This window comes from Mytilus californianus, unplaced genomic scaffold (genome assembly GCF_021869535.1).
Source record: "Mytilus californianus isolate M0D057914Y unplaced genomic scaffold, xbMytCali1.0.p SCAF_3, whole genome shotgun sequence".
NCBI classification, from domain to species: Eukaryota; Metazoa; Mollusca; class Bivalvia; order Mytilida; family Mytilidae; genus Mytilus; species Mytilus californianus.
The window spans coordinates 65,169,683-65,190,014 of NW_026262679.1; positions in this window are offsets into that span (position 1 = coordinate 65,169,683).

Consider the following 20,332-nt stretch of genomic DNA (forward strand, 5'->3'; position numbering starts at 1 on the left):
AAGTTCAAATCTTTCACATAAATAAATTGATTCTACTAAAGTAGACACGTAAGTGTTTAAAAAGTGTCCAAAATCTTTCATCAGATGAACCTGAAATTTAGGGCCAAAATCGGCCCTTACCGGACCTACTCCTTTAAACGGACAATTTTAGAAATATTTGTTATAAAAGAGAGGCGAAGGATACCAAAGGGACATTCAAACTCATATGTCGAAAATAAACTGACAACGCCATGGCTAAGAAAGAAAAAGGCAAACAGACAAGCAAGAGTACACAACACAACATAGGAAATCAAAGACTGAGCAAACATAAATCATGTCAGTACTTAAGTAGTGACCACTGAGCTAATGATACCTTCGGGAACTGATAGTCAGACAACAGAGGTATCGACCCAGTGCTGTAAAAATATGGCATGTTAGACTGATATATCCCCACAAACCAAATCCAAATTCCCTGTCTTTTTAATTGCCAAAGAATTGACATAATCCGGAAAAAATATCCAGATGACTGGAGCATGTAAATGAGGTTAAGACGATGTGAATATATCATATGGACATAAAGTTTAGGGTCATATAAAATTTGTCAGATAGACTTATTATCTTTACATAAACCATTTACCTACCAAATATTATTGACTTATGTATAGTTCCCAATGAACAGAGAACTAACTCTGAACACTTTAATAGACCACTAAATCGTAAAGAAAACGCAAGGCCATAAGAAATATGCATGACGGACCTTTACTCCTCACACCAGGTCATAATACTGTTGACCTATAATGTATAGTAAATGTATAATATAATAGATTTGAAACTTAAACTGACCACTGTAGCCTGAAAATTAGGAAAACAATATTTAAAACAAAACATAATGAATATTATGGAAATTCTTTTCAATAGGTTCCATTAATTTTATATCAATCCTCAGAAAAAAACTTATTAGTACAACGTACTCCACTCTTCTTCTGCCAAATCTTCGCTGTCATTTGGTGACAAAAAAAAACGCATCCGTTTTGCAAAAACTTCTGTACAGTTTAAAAACTGCGCAAGGCTACGGTTCCTATTTACCCCGAAACACCATAAAAAGCTATAGTTTCTACATTTTATCCACTGCATTAATGAAATTCTTAAAACTATTTTCAACAAATTAAAAAAACATATCCCGTATAGTCCTCGCATTCAACGTTAAAAGCTCTTTGTAAAAATCATAAAACGAATCAGTTTAAACGCTATATATTGAAGGATGCAGTTTGTGTCTGTAAGGTAAACAGTATAAAATTGAAAATAGAAACAGGGAATGCGTAAAAGAGACAACAACCCGACCAAAGAGCAGTGAACAGCCCAAGGCATGATACTTACAATTAAATTCAATTGCCATCAGACACTTATACTGTTCGTGACAAAAAAATATCATATAAAATCAAATGAAATCATATAAGTACAAGTAAAGATTGAAAAAGGCTTGTCTCCCGATCCCATTCCAAATGACTGTTTTATGAGGAAACTATTGTTTTAATTTGACTGGGAGATGTTAGGTTGATTTATTATTTTAAGTTCATTAGTATCTATGTTTGACAGTTAAGAAAGAAATGTTTTACGTTTTCCAAGGTATTGTAAATTTGCAGTTTCGATTTTCGGTTCTGTCTGCCTTCTTTTAAAAGAATGTGTAATAATTTATATAAAATATCACCACGGGTTTATATTCCATCTGAATTTATTTTGTACTACGTTTATACATTAGTCTCTTTTAATAAAATTAACTCATCAAAGATACCAAGCTTATATTTTTCTACACCAGACGCGAGTTTCGTCCACAAAAGACTCGCCAGTGGCGCTCGAATTAAAAAAAGTTGAGAGGCCAAATAAAGTACCACGTAATAGCACATCTAAGGTAATATATTTCTTGGATAGAAAATCCGTAGTATTTCAAACAAATTAAAGTTTTGTTATCAGCGAATTTATAAATACGACAATATCAATGATAAATCGTGTCAACACAAAAGTGTTTAAAGGGTTGATGTTGTGGGTTTCTAAAGGAATAATGTTGAAAAATTTGAACAAATATATGCATTTGTCCGTAGACGGTCTATTAAGCTCTGCGCGTGCACTTAGATAGGAGAATAAGTTTATTTTACTCCAAGAACATGTTTCAGAATGTGAAGTGAAATTTTGCACAAGGGCTTTTATCGAACAATGTTACACATCATCTTTAGCACATGTACATGTACCATGATCGGACTAAGATTACTTTTTAAAAAGGCACTATAGATACAGTTTTGCTCAAAATGTAACTAAAACGAGAAAAGTCGAGTATCACCCTATAAAAAGAATTAGAAAGTAAAAAGGAATAGAGGACAATTTCCCCTGAATGTATTTTACAATAGTGCCGTTTAAAAAAAAAGAATTAAGTCGCACTAAACAACAAAGGTCGCTATGTTATCAACTTTGGCAATATCCTTCTTCATAAATCAGTTCACTCGAAAATACTTTCCCTCTTTAAAGATCCATATGTACCATATACATATACCAAACCAATTGCGGCTAAAATTTTCAATTAAAACACGTATTGCAGGATCTAAATATTAACTACTTCAAGTCTAAACCTCCTTATTGCACTTGTTTTAGTTCCCCTTTCATATATAATCTGGCTGACCACGTTATTACTGGTGACCTGAAAACTCTATGCGAAATGTGTTATCCAAAGGCCCTAAATATCATGAGCCTAAATCCGTCAATTGGAAACACAACTTCAAAATACTACTTAACTCAGTAGAAGATTGAGACTGGCAATGTACTTAACGCAAAAAAAATGTACACACTCTTTCAGAATGAGGGTATAGAAATCTCGTATTACTGTTGTATAGGGAGATGGACCATTGCACTTGGATATCAAACATATACATGTAGCTATCTCCATTTTTATCAAAAGTGGACATATAACACTTTAAGATTCATACGACGAATACACATCGTGACCCATTCAGTTTTAATTCTAATTTGTTTCAACGACCACACAACCTTAAGCCATCTCCACACTCAAATTTGTCTATTTATTTAGTTTGTTCAGAGAAAAATATTTTGTGGTGTTGTATCTCCACTATTCTTCAGGTATTTTTGCTGTAAAATAATTATCAAAAGTTTTGTTATCTTAGTAGTACTATGCTTAAATTGTTTGCATGGTTTCAGCTCAATCTATGAGCAATCCTTGCAAATTCCAGCAGTCCAGAATTAGGAATATTACACAGTGGAAAAATCCATGGTCTATCTCCATGAAAATAGGAATAAATTCATATAACAACATTATTTGTAGTGAAGTGAAATATCTCCAGAAAAGGTTATCTTAGTTGCAGGTTTGTTAAAAGAACAATCGAACGATGAGTTACTCTTCATGTACGTTAATTCGATTCCTATGTAACTTTTTATGTCTCATTCAAATATTTATGATATTCCTCTTTTAAACTTAAATCTAAATTTTTACCACTATTAGAAGAAGTACATCATTACTAGCATAATATTCACACAACGACATGCTACATCGGTCTTTAAAGACTAAAATACTGCTGTCCTACCTCCATGATAAATATGTTATATAGAGCCCTAAACAACATCGTTTTTGTTAGGAAATCACATTAAAAACTGCATTGAGGAATTTCAACCAAAGATGAAGAACTGGGTCTTCCTTCACTGTTTCGGATACCTAAATTACATCAGTGTCCTAACACACAACGTTATATTGCTGGGTTGTCCAAGTGCTTCACGAAACCTCATTATAGATAATTATTGACACCAATTGTATCAGCAAGCAAAGCCGGACTTCTGAGTTATTGTGAAACTATCTACTCTCGGTAAGGTGTGCACCAGATGTTGATGATACAAAAAATCCAAAGATCTATTGGAGTATAATCTAAATCTCTTTCCTCTAGCAATAGTATTAAAACATTCTACTTTTCTATTCTTTACACAAGTATTCCCCATCCCAAAGTAGCAGACAAATTGAAAAATGGGTCCTGCTTTGTTTCATGAAAAAGAATAGCCACCTTGTCTTAGAGAGAGATAAATCGGACTTTGTAAAAAACCGCTCGGATTCAAACTAAAAATCTCTGAAACTGACATTATCAAGATACTTAATTATTTCTTGATTGACAACATATTTGTTACGTTTAAAGGACGTGTTTTTCAACAAACAATCGGCATTTCCATGGGAACCTACTGTGTTCCTCTTCTTGCCAAGTTGTTCTTTTATTCATATAAGGCAGACTTCATACAGGAGCATCTTAAGAAGAGCATAAAGAAGGTAGAATTATTATTTAGTTTAACGTTCCACTATATAAATGATGTCCTCTTACTAAATAGTTCAAAGTTTGGTGACTATGTAAAACGCATCTATCCCGTCGAACTTGAAATAAAGGATACAATATCTACAGTTAAATCTACCGCATATCTTGACTTACATCTAGAAATTTATAATGAGGGTCGATTGAGAAAAAAAATACTTTACGACAAAAAGAGATTAATTCAGCTTCCCAATTTCCATTTCTATGTAGCAACATTCCTGCAGCGCGCGGATATTGTGTATATATCCCCAGTTGATACAATACCAAAGATTGTATTTAATATCATGATTTCTTTTATTCAGGGTTGCTGCTTACAAGGAAGCTTTTAAACCAAGATTTTTAATTGGTGAAGTTGAACTTATCCCTTTGAAATTTGTATGGACGCCATCACAAGTTGGTTGACCGTTTTGACGTTTCTATATTTGAAATGACGGATATATTCCAATTGTCGTAACCACCTGTCCTCTTTTCCTCGGTTGTGACCTACCGAATACGACTCATCGACGGGTTTGTACGGACATGAGCAACATGATGGGTGCACCATTTGGAGAAGGACATGCTTACCCTTCCGATTTTTAGTGGGTTTAATGTTGCTTAGTCTTAAGTTTTCTATGTTGTGTTTTGTATGCTGTTGTTTGTCTCTTGGTCGTGTTTTATTTTTTGCTATTGCATTGTCAGTTCATTTTCGACTCATGAGTTTGATTATCCCTTTGGTATCTTTCGTCTCTCTTGTACCTTAGAAATATGAATGAAATTACATTGTAATAATATAATATTATAAAAGTTATTATAACAATTCTTTGCAAAATAATTCGGATAGACCAACACCAAATCGGGCCCTGTCAAAAAGAACATACTGGAACTGGAAAGTAGTACATATTTTAAACAATTAGAACCCACACATAGGCGCAAATATCAAACTATGTAGAATACATTTTGGCAATTCAGGTATCAAATGAAAGGTATCTGTTCAATTTAGTTGACAATATCAAAAATTCAGTACTTAAATATTTCCTACTGGAAAACTGTTGTTCTCCATGTTTTGGACTTATACAATTATGTATAAAAATGTAAACCGTGAGAAATTTTGAACTCATCATGAATTATACATCTTCATAATAAGTTCTGCCAAATATTCTACTGATGTAAATTTTAACAAAAATGACTAACACCATTGCATTTGTATTAGTACACATAAAGCAAATCGTACAACAACATAACACAATAAGCTTGCTAAAAATATTTTATAGCCGAACTTAAGATCCATGGTAAGCACACAAACAAACAAACAAACAAACACACACACACACATATGAATAGAATACAAAACCTACCATGTATGAGGTACAAAGGTCTTGTATACAAAAAAACTCGGGAACCTATGGTACTACATCATGTACAATATTGGAACAGTATCGTTCAATATCTGTAATTAAAACATAATATTAACTGTTTTTGTTAATAATAGTTTGTGTATATACAAAAATATGTCTTAACATACAAATTATTATTTTGATACCAAAAACCATTTTATCTATTTACTTTTACGTTATAAGGTTATTACTATTTCTTCTTTTCACTAAAACTGAGATATTCATATAATTTGGCTTAAATACTTACCAAATGATTATCTTGACTTTGTCAATTAGTTTATAATTTAACCAATATTTTATATATGTTTATATGTTTTAATCTTTAAAATGCACCTTTTAATCTGAAATCATTCATTTTGACCATTATATTGAATCATACAAAATCATCTATACAATACATTCATATCAGTACATTGTATATTAGTAGGAATATGAGAAAACTGACCTCGTTTGATAAAATCAAACATGTCCACCAAATATTAATACCAATTATATCAAGGAACAGCACAGCACTATTCAGTTCAAAATATAAGCAAATTCTAACCAAATAAAGGAATTTCCCTTCAAAAAGACATTTGACTCCATTAACCAATTATCACAAAGAAAAGGGAGTTTTCATAACACAAACTAGTAAAACATAGAGAGTAAACAAATACCCAATCAAAGTCTTACGATAAATATAACCACTTACGCATGACTAGAAACTATTCAATAGGTACTTGGAATTAGAATTATTAACATCAAATATATAATATCAAATATCAAAATATGATACAAAAAGCAAAAGTATCCAAATTGACATATTACCACATATACATCATGATGAGATTGATAGTTTCTTGTTTGATTAACGTTCAGTGGCAAGCATTTCATGCATATTTAGAACAAAAACATATTGATTGAAAATCAATACAATGTGAACCGACAGCGATATGAAAAGGTTAAGCCAACTCCTTTTGAATTTGTTTAATACACCATTGCAAAATTTACCAATTAAACTGGGCCAATTCCTTTTGAATTTATTTCACACCAGTCATTTTTAAAATGTCTTCCAAACTTTCCTCAATCACCGTGTAACAGATTAATATGAACACTTTGATTGATTGATTGTTGTTGCCTAACGTCCAGGTTTGAAATTGCAACAATACAAGGGAGCACATCTGAAAATATTACCAAAATGTAAATACCAAAGAAAGCTCAAAACTGCAGTTTGGTAGATTTTGGCAATTTCTAGTCGTGATCACAAAAATGAGACATAAGACATGAAGCTTTATTTAAAGTCGGTATGTCAAGGTATATTTGTTCCGCCTAACAGACGTTCCACTGGAAACTTTGTTATAAACAATGTAATAATATCTATTCCTGTTGGAACAAATATTCTATACCATTTATTCCGTTAGGAACATATACTGTAATATATATTCCATTGGAAATAAGATATATATTTTTCCATTTGGAACTTATATTATGAAGGAACTTCTATTTCGTGACAGGTTTACGCAATACAATTACAAACATAAGCTCTGAAGAGCTTTTAAAACCGACAAAACTTAAGCATAACAAACAGAACATACATATCAAGTTATGTACACATACAATCAAAAATAGAAAGAAAGAGTTCATATAAAGCAAACATACATTGTGTCATAGATCAAACTTATTCGTTCAGCGTAAACTATGCTTACTTGTTTTTGTTTAAATGTCTTTTTGATCGAGTAAAGCCATTTTAATTGATATTTTATAGTGTGTCTTTTTATGTTGTAATGTTATACTACTGTCTCAGGTTAGGGTGACGGTTGGCGCCTGTTAAAACGTTTAAAACCCGCTGCATTTTTTATGCACATGTCCTAAGTCAGGAGCCTGTTGTTCAGTAGTTGTCGTTTGTTGGTGTGGTTCATAAGGGTTTCTCATTTTTTATATGTATTAGACCGTTAGTTTTCCTGTTTAAATTGATTTATACTAGTCATTTTGGGGCCCTTTATAGCTGGCTGAACGAATAAGTTTGATCTATGACACAATGTATGTTTGCTTTATATGAACTCTTGCTTTCTATTTTTGATTGTATGTGTACATAGCTTGCTGTTCGGTGTGAGCCAAGGCTCTGTGTTGAAGGCCGTACTTTGACCTATAATTGTTATACATTATGACTTGGATGGAGAGTTGTCTCATTGGCACTCATATCACATCTTCTTATCTATATATACAACACAAAAGTTCTATCAAGCATCATAAACACACACACTGAAGCATGCACTTATGGGGTAAAACATTAAAGCAAAGGTAAAAAGGTTTGCAACATTAAAAAGCAGGCGAAGCATTGGCATGAGCTCGAGCTCCCAGACCAAGAATGTATCAAGTTCGTGAATTGATTTTAAAATAATTGCTTACGCAGCTCATCTGGTAGATCATTCCAAAGTTAATCACCCGTATACCTTAAAGATTGTAGGCCATATACAGTTGTTCTCACATGTGGTTTGTCTGCTGAGGTTTTTTTTTGGAAGAAACAAATTTGCTTTTGAATATTGAAAAAAAACCAAAATTTGTTTGCACTAAAAATTAAAAAAAATGTTTTGAATATCTATTTTAACCTACTTTAACACATTGTTTTCTATCAGTTAAATAACTTTCCAAAAGAGAAGAAGAAGAGACACCATAGGATTTTAATTTTAGTAGAAGAAGGTCATGGGGTAGACAATCAATAGCCATTAATATAGCTGTTACAAATTTATTCTGATCTAAAGCTCTTTTCAAGTCTTCAATTATTTTTGATACAGCTGTTTGAAATCCGTATCCTTACCGAAAAGCTGACAGAAAAATGTGAAAAAAATAGTTAAAATAGTCAATATAATAATAAAATGATGTGGTATGATTGTCAATGAGACCACTCTCCACCAGAGACCAAAATGACAGAAATTAACAACTATGCAGATGAGCATCTTGATTACATCAGGTCAGATCGATCCACAGACTATTTCAGGCAGCCTTAAGAAAAATTACAAAAAAAGAAAAAGTGGCCACTGAAGAAAACAGTGTCCATTGTGTTTCTTTTAGATGTCACAGTGTTTAAACAAGAAGTTAACGCTTTCTATGACATCTCGACAACAAACATAGCCAGAAACTCGTTTTTGATTAAGTGTATACTAACATTGGTAAAGGATATAACCGATAACTAGAAAATTCATTGCGCCTTGTGATGGATTGTATCGTTTCAGAAGTACTGGGATATCGCAAATTTATGAAACTGGTTTTCTGCAAATGAACAGAAAACGGGTTTAAGGTCACCCGTAGCACTGCACAACACAATTATAACACTGATGACATGGAAGCAATTTTGGAACTAACGAAAGGTGATGTCATTTAAGTAACACGTAGAACAAACAGACGGAAAGACTTCAAGTTAACAGACTTTTTTTATTCGAGCGTTACTGATGAGTCTTATGTAGACGAAACGCGCGTTTGGCATACAAAATTTGAATCCTGGTACTTAGTTATGATGAGTTTATTTACAGGGTTCCTCATAACAATAATTCAAATCATTTATTAAGCACAAATATATGTTTGAAACAAAAATAGATCTAGTAATGTTGCGTTATGCAGTTTATATAGCTATTGTATAGATTTTTGAATAAATTGAATAAACATGAAGATCTGAGGTTTATTCCTTCCCTCCCGTTAACAAGAACTACATACTGAACTGTCATTGGCAGATACAATAACTGTTTAAATGTACTGTGAATTCATTATTATTCGCTGGATACCAATTTGTGAATTTCGTGGGCTAAGGTGAACCATGAATTTAAATGTTCAACGAAGCACACATTTTCCGTATGCTTGGCAAAAAACACGAAATCAATTATTTATGAAACATGCATTTTTTTCTTTATACATGAAAATTGATACCCACGAAAATAAATGAATCCCTATTAAATACCTCTGAAACTGAGCTCAAGGTGAAATCTGTCAGATGCACGTGCACTTCTTTTATTGAATTCACCAATATTAAATTGTTAACCTTTCAAAAACCGGAAATTGCATATCTTTTTAAACTTGTCCCAATGATAAACGAGATCAATGCAATATGTCGGACAGACAAATACCCATCAAAATAAATCCACATATCCAGTCGTATTGAATTGACTAGGAATTAACCGAATACTGAAAACATAACCTGAAGACTAGTCTTATTAAGAGCATGAAAATGTGATTAAGGTTATATAATTATGTCAAATGGCAATATGAAATTTGTGAGATGGACTTGATCTAGCTAGTACCGCCACGAAATAGCACAATATTACTGAAAGTGGCGTTTAACACTAATCAATCAATCAATTGATCTAGGTAGTCCAATACCATATATTATGGACCAAGCAAATTCTTAATTCTGAAAACTGAACCAGACCACTGTAACATAAAAATGAGGTGATGGTCAAATGATATATATCAGATCGATTTATATCTGTATTATTGTTGGCCTATAATGGATAGCTATTGCAGAATAAAGCAATTATTTAAAAAACTTAACCATGCCACTGACGAGTGACAAACGGGTCATGACTACATGGCACGTATGTCAGACAGACATGTACATCTCACAACTAGCTCTCATAAAAAATCCTACTGACCGATTTTCTAAAGATAATGACGAATACAGCTAACTCTGAAAACGATCTACTAATGTAATGTAAGGTCAGAGGCGATATAAAAAATGTCTCATAACTCACGAGCCAAATTGTCTTGAACAATCATATAGAGAAACTGAGGAACAGACATCCTATAAACCAAACCCGACAACTGGAGCGCCATATGACTCATATCAGCTAGATATAGATTCCTCTCAGACACCCATATACCAACTATTTCTAATCGTAAACTAACTCTCACAACTGGAACAACGAATTGAGGTCAATGTCAGATGATATATTAAAAATGTTTCATATTTTGCAATTTGATACTTTTCATACATATTTTTATGATATTTTGGGAGTTGCAAATTGTTAAGCCGTCCAAATCCTGACACGTACAATTTGTATCAAATTTGGCAATTCCAAGTGCCGCAATGTAACGCACTTGAGTGACACAAAGAAGTACAGCTTTAAAGTACAATAGCTATTTTCTGTGTGTCAAGTGGAGCATAACACAAGCTGCCACCAAAAATAAAAGGACGATCATAATAAATGAAATTAATGAACCATTATGGTTTTGTTTCAAACAGTAGATTAGTTAACCAATCTTACCAGACTTACAAGGTTAGAGAGAAAGATGAGAACGACAATTTGTATTCGTGCTTTCCTTAAATTGCTATAAAAACTATAACAGGTTAGAAACGTGCCACTTATAAGGTTTTCTGCATTTTGATATTTTGATATAAGCAAATCACAATATTAGGCTGTTTGGCGACTTACATGTAGGGAAGTGCATGAGTTAAAAAAAAGTACATATCGTGTCAAGCAGCTGATAATTATATAATAGTTATTGAAAAACTGGTCATTATCGTGATATATGGACTGCCCACAGGACAGTGGTATTGACTAAGACAGCGATAATGACTGAGCCGTAGGCGAGGTCATTCTCGCTGTCGCAGTCAATACCACTGTCCTACGGGTAGTCCATGTATCACGATAATGACCAGTTCTCCAATAACTATTATCATTAAGGAACCATGTTTTTAAAAATTCTCATAAATTCAAATTGTTCCAAGCAAACTCGAGTTATTGGACGATTTATATAGGAAAGAATGAAGACCAGTCATAGTGATAACTATAAGTCACTGCCATTCATTTAAGTGCAAATTTTTAGTATATGAATGCTTTTATGCCTTCCAGTTCATGTTCCAAACGTCTGAATCGCGATTGCGTTTTATCAAAGGGATACCACTCTAAACAGAGAAACCACGCCCCACTGGTCATTAACATGTAAAAGGTTTCTGGTCCGTTTTTTTTTCTTTTAAAGACCGATGGATTTTTTAGCTGAAGAATAAAGAATGTCATGTGGCCCCTTTTTATCCAATAAGAGAAGCTAATTTTTAACCGATATGAAATAATTAACAATATCAATATGATGAAAATCAGTTTATCGATTAACCAACTTGTATTTTTGTGTTTTTCATGATCGAACAAATAGTCTTTTCTTTGTTTACCGAGCTTATCAGAATTCAAGAAGACTTGATAATTTCGGGTAAAACTTATAAACTTCAGACCAAAAATTATGACGTCGGTCATAAGCTGAGTACAAATTATGAAGATCGATCTTTTTAGATTCTTTGAATCACAGGTACGTGGCCAGGAGTATTATCTTAAACTTACGACAAATAGATAAGCTGACCTCAACGGTATACCACCAGCTTACCACTGTTACAACCCTAGATAAAACTGACGAGGAAAGACATTACTCTATTAACTAAAGCTATATTTTAAACAGCCGTAGATAAGATCCCAAAGGCCATGTTATTAGGGGGGGACCTCAATATCGTTCAAGACAGAAAGGTTAAAAACTTTTTGAAAAATGGAAAAAAAAATTTTTTACGGAGATGTTGTTTGGCGAGCCCGGAAATTTAGATACGATCTGGATAAACTTAGCGATCCTTTAAATAAACTTATTCTAAAAGGTTACCAATTCAACATGAATTAGATTTTTGAATATTTTTTTTCATTCGTATTAATATCGATTTTGTTATCAGTAAAATAAAATCAAACTAAATATTATTTTTATATACATATCCACATTCATGGCTCTACAATCTGTCGATACCTGTATCTTGGCATTGCACAAGGTCATGTTTTTCTCTGACTGTTAATGACGCCATTGGATGTTGGATGTGTACTGATTGATATTTTAGTCTTAGATGCATGATTTTATTTAATAGGTTGTTATAGGCTTTGAACTAGCTGTCAGTAACTGCGAGTACTCTCAGATCTGTACTTAGTGTGCCTGTCCCAATTTAGGAGCCTGTAATTGAGTGGTTATCGTTTTTTGCTGTTTCTCCATAAAAAAAAATGTCCATCAAAGTCTTAGAAACTGATTTTATTTATTAATTTCTATACGCCTCTCCACGGTCTTCTATAATCTACACAAACGGATTTAACAATGTCCCCTTTACTGAGATAAATGAAAAGCCAGGAAACAGGAATATTGTTGTTCTATAATCATCTCTTACATGTTAAATGTTACTGTTGGACTTTCAGTCCCCGAGGGTATCATCAGCTCAGTAGTCAGTACTTCGGTACTGACATGATTTATAACAAACCTTTCTAAAATTTTCCGTTTATAAATTTTGAAATTGTATAGAAACTTAGGTTTCAACTCCCTCAGACAAAGTTGACCGTAGATGAATTTGGCATATTTTTTTAGGTACTTTTTGGTCATATAGCTCTTCAACTGTTTCGGTTCTTGTACATCCTCAGCTTTCAAATAATTGGCTTTGAAAGTTCATGATGAAGTAAAATCCAGAAAAGCGCTTCGGACGCATGAAATTAATAACGTCACGGTTGTTTTCATTTTTTACAGCACTGGGTCGATACCTCTGCTGGTGGACCATAAGTCCCCAAGGGTATCATCAGCACAGTAAGTCAGTACTTCGGTTCTGACGTGATATATAACAACCCTTTTTAAAATTGTCCGTTTATAAAATTTGAAATAATACAGAAACTAAGGTTTCAACTCCCTCAGGCCAAGTTGACCGTAGATGAATTTGGCTTTTTTTTTATGTACTTTATGGTCGTATAGCTCTTCAATTAATAACGCGTTGTTTTCATTTTTTACACAAATCGTTAAAACAAAGCATAATACATATTCAATTATGATAAATATACATTAATTCCCCCGATACAACAGAAAAGATCTTGAGATATATTTAAATGGTTTCTGTGACAAAAAACCCAACGTCATCATAAAATTTAGCTGAAAATGCAGATGTGTGTAACATTTCGTTATGTATATATATTTCTAAACATTACATTGCTCAAAAGCTTGTGTTTTTTTTTTATATAAGATCAGACTTTTTTTGTTATTTTTTCAATCCAAAGGAAACAATGAATAGAATAAAAATCATTATACAAAATTACTTTTTTAAATTTTTTTAGCTTTATTTTTATCATTCAAAGTCACATGGCGGTGCCAGGCTTGATTTATCAAACTTACAAAAATCGGATAACGAATTAAGTATAATCGTAAGTTTCTTTCAAAGCAAGTTGACTTAATAGATAAACTAGACACATATAATGCCCCTGCTGTATGAATGAATATATTGCCACAAACATTTTTGATTTAAATAGTAAACAGTGGTGTAGTTCAGAAGTACAGTTTGAAATGGATGTGTCTCAAAAACACATTCTATGAACTGTCAAAGTTATGATCTATTATATTGTGTATGAAAAATTACTGTTGTTCATCTTTCAAGACTTCAAATCTCAAATTTTACAGGGTTACCAGGAAGTAAAAAATGTGAATGTTATTAATTCAAAATGTACATGTGAGTGTCATATCCAGTTACAACTTGTCTTGATGGATGTGGGAGTGATGTGAACACATTAACAGAAAATTGTATATATATTACTTGATGGGGAAGTCTTCATAAATGAATTTTCACTTCATTATGTAACGACAAAGGTAAACTACATAACTTTTTGACCCGGGACATAAACATGACTAACATGTTAAACATCCTGTCATATATGGTAAATTTCTGATATCATCCATTAATAGTATTTGTACTAACACCCTGCATAATATGGAAGCGCATATGGTACACCCCTTGTAAAGTTATTTTGTTGCAAATAAGTCGGAATTATTAGTTATGTTGTGTGTTATAAGCTGGAATCAAATCATCATGAGGAGTCAACTTGTCGGAATGATAAAGAAAAAATTGCATTACAATGTCGACTTGCTAGAATAAATGTAATGACAAAGTAATAAGAAGTCGACATGTTGAATTCGATTTGTTAACTGATTAAGTCGACAACTTGCTTATTTGATGATGAGGTTAAACCACGTGACCATTTTGGAAAAACATAGGTCTATTTTTAAATCGATGTCCATATCAGTCGTTTTTTAATGTGCTTCGGATGTTTGAAGCTATCCATTGAGTTCAAGTTCAAATTAAAGTTCAAGTTGATGTTCAGAGCTATTTGGTATGAAAATGGGAAACGGCAGTCAAATATCAGAAAAAAATTTCTGAAAAAATAACAATATTTCGGTCATAAGGGGGATATACCCACACCACTTAGTCCGGCCGTTTAGTTTCCTTAGTTTTCAAACGGAAGCAGTATCATAATGATAATAAATTCGTGGATTCCACGGAACCCTATGTCTCGCACGAGATTGCTGCTGTCAGTGAAAAATTGTAATGTTGACTTTAAAAAGTTAATTTTTGTGTAACAAACAAAATTTAAATAATAGTTTTTCTCTAGCTGCTTTATCTTGATCTACAAGATTAACGCCTATACAAGTTTCATAACAATTCATGGAGGTTTGTTTACTTGTCAGGATAAAACAGTTTTATTTACTGCAAAAAAAAACCTGTCCTGTTCCTAGCTACATGTAGTATCTATGTAGAATCGCAGTGAATTATATACAAAGGAAGCAAACGGAAAGGGATCCGCTAGCTAAATTAAAATAAGAAAATGAACAAAACCTTTAACGCACTGATAGTAAGCTATGAAGAATCCGAAATGACATATAAAACAACTCAAACGAGAAACCTAACGATCTAAATGACGAAGACGCCAACGCCACTACTAAATAAAGTAAGGAGATGTGGTGATTGCCAAAGAGACAACTAGCCGCCAGAGTTTAAATAAAGAGGATGTCAGCAATCATAGGCAGCCGTATGGCCTTCAACAAATCGTATAGTCGGCTATAAAAGCAACCACGTGGAAATGTGAAACAGTTCAATCGAGAAATGTAACGGCCTTATTTATAACAAAACAATTTACGAAAAACAAATATGAAACACATGAACCAACGAAAACAATTAAACTACAGGCTCTTGACTTTGGACAGGCATATGCAGAATGTTGCGAAGTTGAACATGTCTGTGAGCTCTCAACCCTAACACTTACATGGGACCGCCGTGTAACAGCACGACAAAAACTATAAAATCAGTTGCAGCTGGCTTACTCAATAAATCGGTATTACTGGCCAATATAAATTTATCAAAATCCGGCGTATATCTCGATGCTCCGGTAGAGAAAGCTGATCCTGCACAACGTGAGTCACCTCTCGTGTTATTCGTGTAATTACAAACCCAGTTATTTGGTCTAATGTGGTAGGTCATCATAGAGGAAAGAGGACGGAATTGTGGTTACGAAAATTGGAACATATATTATCCGTTGTTTCCCTGTAACTTGAGTTTGAGTTGATTAAAAGTGTTTCATTTGTTGACAATAAAATTCAAGTCATTTGATTAATGTCGCGGAAATGAGAAACAACAAACGTTTATTCCGTCGTCGGTAATGGCGTCGACGTCTTCGTCATTTAGATCATTACGTTTCTCGGTTTTTTTTTTACATTTATCATTTCGGGATTTTTCATAGCTTACCATGCGGTGAGGGTTTTTCTCGTTGTTAAAGACCATACAGTGACATATAGTTGTTAACTTCTCCGTGATTTGCCACGGTATGTGGCGGAGAGATGTCATATTTGCTATAATACCACATCTTCTTATTTTTTTTTTGCAGTTAATAAAACTTTTTTGTCCTGATAAATGTGTAACTCTCCATGAATTGTTATAAAACTTATATAGAAGTTAATCTTTTAGATCAAGATAAAGAATCTACAGGAAAAAAAAACTATTTTTTAAATCTTGTATGTTACAGAGATTTAAACTTTTTACAGTCAACATTACAATTTTACACAAACATCAGCAATCTCAGGCGAGACAGAGGGTTCCGTGGAATCCTTAACGAATTTATTATAATACTGATTCCTTTGGAGAAATGTATTTTTCCGCATTTCGGAGTACAGCGGGAAAATGTTGTCTAAAAGGAACGTTTTTTAAGAACGGTATGTTTTTGGCGGTTTTTTTTAAACTACCGCAAAAATTAAAAAAAAATTTTGTCGTATATTGGTATCACGTTGACGTCGTCGTCTGCGTCGTCGTCGTTAGTGTCGTCCGAAGACAGATGGTTTCCGGATAATAACTTTAGTATAAGTAAATAGAAATCAATAAAATTTTAACACAAGGTTTATAACCACTATAGAAAGGTTGGGATTGATTTTGGGGGTTATTGTCTCAACTGTTTTGGAATTAGGGGCCCAAATAAGCATTTTTGTAGTTTCCAAACAATAACTTGTGTTAAAGTGTATGAATCTCTCTGAAATTATACCTACAAGTTTCCATACAACAAAGGGATGGTTAGGATTGACTATGGGAGTTATGGCTCAAAACAATTAGGAATTATAGGCAAAAAAAGGGGAAACCAAGGTTTTTTCTGGTTAAAGGACAATTAAGACAATTTAAAAGCAGTCTAAGGGAGGTAATCCAATCCTAATTTATAACAACAATATTTCATTACCTCCCTTACACTGCTTGTAAATTATGTATTAAGAAATGATGATTGTCTCGAAGTGATTAGCTGTCAATTTATTTTTAAAAGTTAAGTACTATTAATTAATATTAATTTTAGCCATGACTATGTATGTCATTTTATATTTTAAGACTTGTATGATGTATTTAAAAGGGTAATTATGGTTGCAAACTTTATTAAAATTTGAATTGAGATTATGACTATATCTTGAGGGAATGGTTTTTTTTTTTGGAATAAGGGAAAGGGGGTGGTGAAAAAACAATGGGAAAAGGGGGGGAATAAGAATTTGTGGAAGGGGGACTATTTTTCTCATTTCAGATTTCAGAAATTAAAAGAAAATTTCTTCAAATATTTTTTTGGGGGGATTAATATTCAACAAGATAGTGTATTGCACAAAAGCAAAAAAACGGGGTCAATTTTATTTAGGGGAGGGGGTCAATTTGCAACAGCATAGTGTATTGCACAAAAGCAAAAAAAATAATATATATTCAAATCATATAACCTATTTTTAAGTTCTTTGACTACAGTTATTCTGTGGCAGGAACCTATTATGTGTCAAATATTTAATTACCATCCAAATTCAAACCTGTATCAAGCGTGAATATTGTGTCAATTTGGCCCCAATTTTCAGGGTTGGACATCTGCGGTCGTATCCAGCTGCGCTCAGCGAAGCAATTTATATAATGTGTAGTTCTGAACATGGTTACGTGGACCAATCATTTGGATTGTGTCAATAAGTATTCTTATGTTAATGAGGTGAAAGCGGGTTTCAACTTTCTTTTTGTTTGAAAATCATTCTAGCCGCAGACGTTCAACACTAAACTTAAATATTTTATAATATTTGATATTTATATATTATTTTGTTTTTGATGAAGTTCGGCATCAATGTCCTGAGGCGTGCCTTGCACTTGCTCCGTTAGTAATCTTTATTGCAAAATTACACCCATAAGGGTCAAGCAATACAATCAAACAATTATATACAATACAATGCAATACAATACAATGTAATACAATACAATATATAGAATAATAGAACATATTTTTAGAGTTCAATTATAAATTTATGTACAAAACACCATCATAAGCTTGTCTGACATAGGTCTGACCCCCTCAGTTCTAAAGACTGCTTAATGAAGACTCCAATATGACAAACAAGTTCAGGAACGAGGTTTAGAGTGTGTTCTAGTTTATTAAATGCATCAAGATGTTTAAATAATGGTACATAGTCTTCTAGATAAGCAAACAAATTAGAACGCAATGATATGTTGATGTCACAATACAAAAAGAAATAAAATTCGTCATCTAGGACTCAACATTTTTTACATAATCTTTGTGCTCTTGGAATGTTTCTGTACCTTCCCAATTCAATGCCTAGGGAATGACCACTAAGTCTAAATTTTGAGATTAACTGCCTATGTATAAAATTATTGCAATTTAAATATTCCTCAGACAAAGTTTCAGATGAGGAATCCATTTTTGAAAGTTTATTTAAAGTAGTGTTTTCATATTCCTCTGAAACACACTTTTAAATGTTACATTTTAACACGTTTTTTGATTGTTTAAAAGGTACATTAATATTAGAGTAATTTTCTGGGTTTATTTTCATATCTTAAAAAAAATTATCTGCAAATGAGTACCAAGAATAAATTCCTGCGGAATGTAAATTTATGGTTGTTTGTAGAGATTCTTTAACCAGGGGATTAATAAAAAAATACATGAGTGTTTGAGTTTTAATATAAGAGTCCAAAGTAAATCTACCTAATTCTGATCTAGCACCTATGTTAGTGGCTGTCTTTTTCAGTCCTAATACTTCTTTACAAACTTTAGAATGAACCTTCTCAAAGGGATATTTTTCTGCTAATGCAAGAGTATCACAAAAAGTATTATTTACAGCAGCTCTATTAGATGCGATAAAAGCTGACTGAAAATTATCCATAAACCAAATTTCAGAGTTGTATGTCAAAATAGGTCTTATAAGAGTATCAAATAATTTACATGACAAATTAGTGGGAACAAAATTAAAATAGTCTGCACGGCTAAATGCATTGCTTTGTGTTTATTATTATTGTAGTGTATGTAAGATCTAAGGAAAATAAACAGCCGGACTAAGTGATGTGGGTATATCCCCCTTATGTCCATAATATTGTTATTTTTTTTAGTACTTTTTTTCTATTATTTGACTGCCGTTCCACCTTTTTATAACAAATAACTCTGAACATCAACTCGAACTTTAATTTGAACTTGAACTCAATGGATGGTTTCAAACATCCGAAGCACATTAAAAAAACGACTGATATGGACATCGATTTAAAAAATAGACCTATGTTTTTCCAAAATGGTCACGTGGTTTTACCTTAACATCAAATGAGCAAGTTGTCGACATAATCAGTTAAAAAGTTGAATTCAACATGTCGACTTCTTATTACTTTGTCATTACATTTATTCTAGCAAGTCAGCATTGTAATGCAATTATTTCTTCATCATTCCGACAAGTTGACTCCACATGATGATTTGATTCCAGCTTATTACACACAACATAACTAATAATTCCGACTTATTTGCAACAAAATAACTTTACAAGGGGTGTACCATATGCGCTTCCATAGCATAACGTTCTAGCTCGAAAACCTAGGAAATTTTAACTGGACAAATCATCTGTGAAAAGTTTGACGAAAATTCTGATAACATGTATAACCTTATTTAGATTATGTACAAACATCATGTATAAATGTAAATGCTCTTTTGTTCCGACGTTGGAAAGTTCCGGGCGGAAAGAACTAACTAGCCAAAAAGTTCCGGTGGAACTTATTAACTAGTTACTTTGTTCTTCCTCTGGTTTAAAAGTTCCAACGGAACAAAGTGACTAGTTGAAAAGTTCCAACGGAACATATCAAATAGTTAGAAAGTTCCTTTTTGCCAAATTAGTCAAATCCGGAACTAACAAACTAGCCCAAAAGTTCCAACGGAACTTATCAACCAGGCAGAAAATTCCATTTGGAGAATTGATGCAAATAAAAGCGCAACATATTATATTTGAACCTTTCAAAGGGAAACCAAGATACTGATTACAAAAGTCAAAAGGAACTTATCAACTAGCCACAAAGTT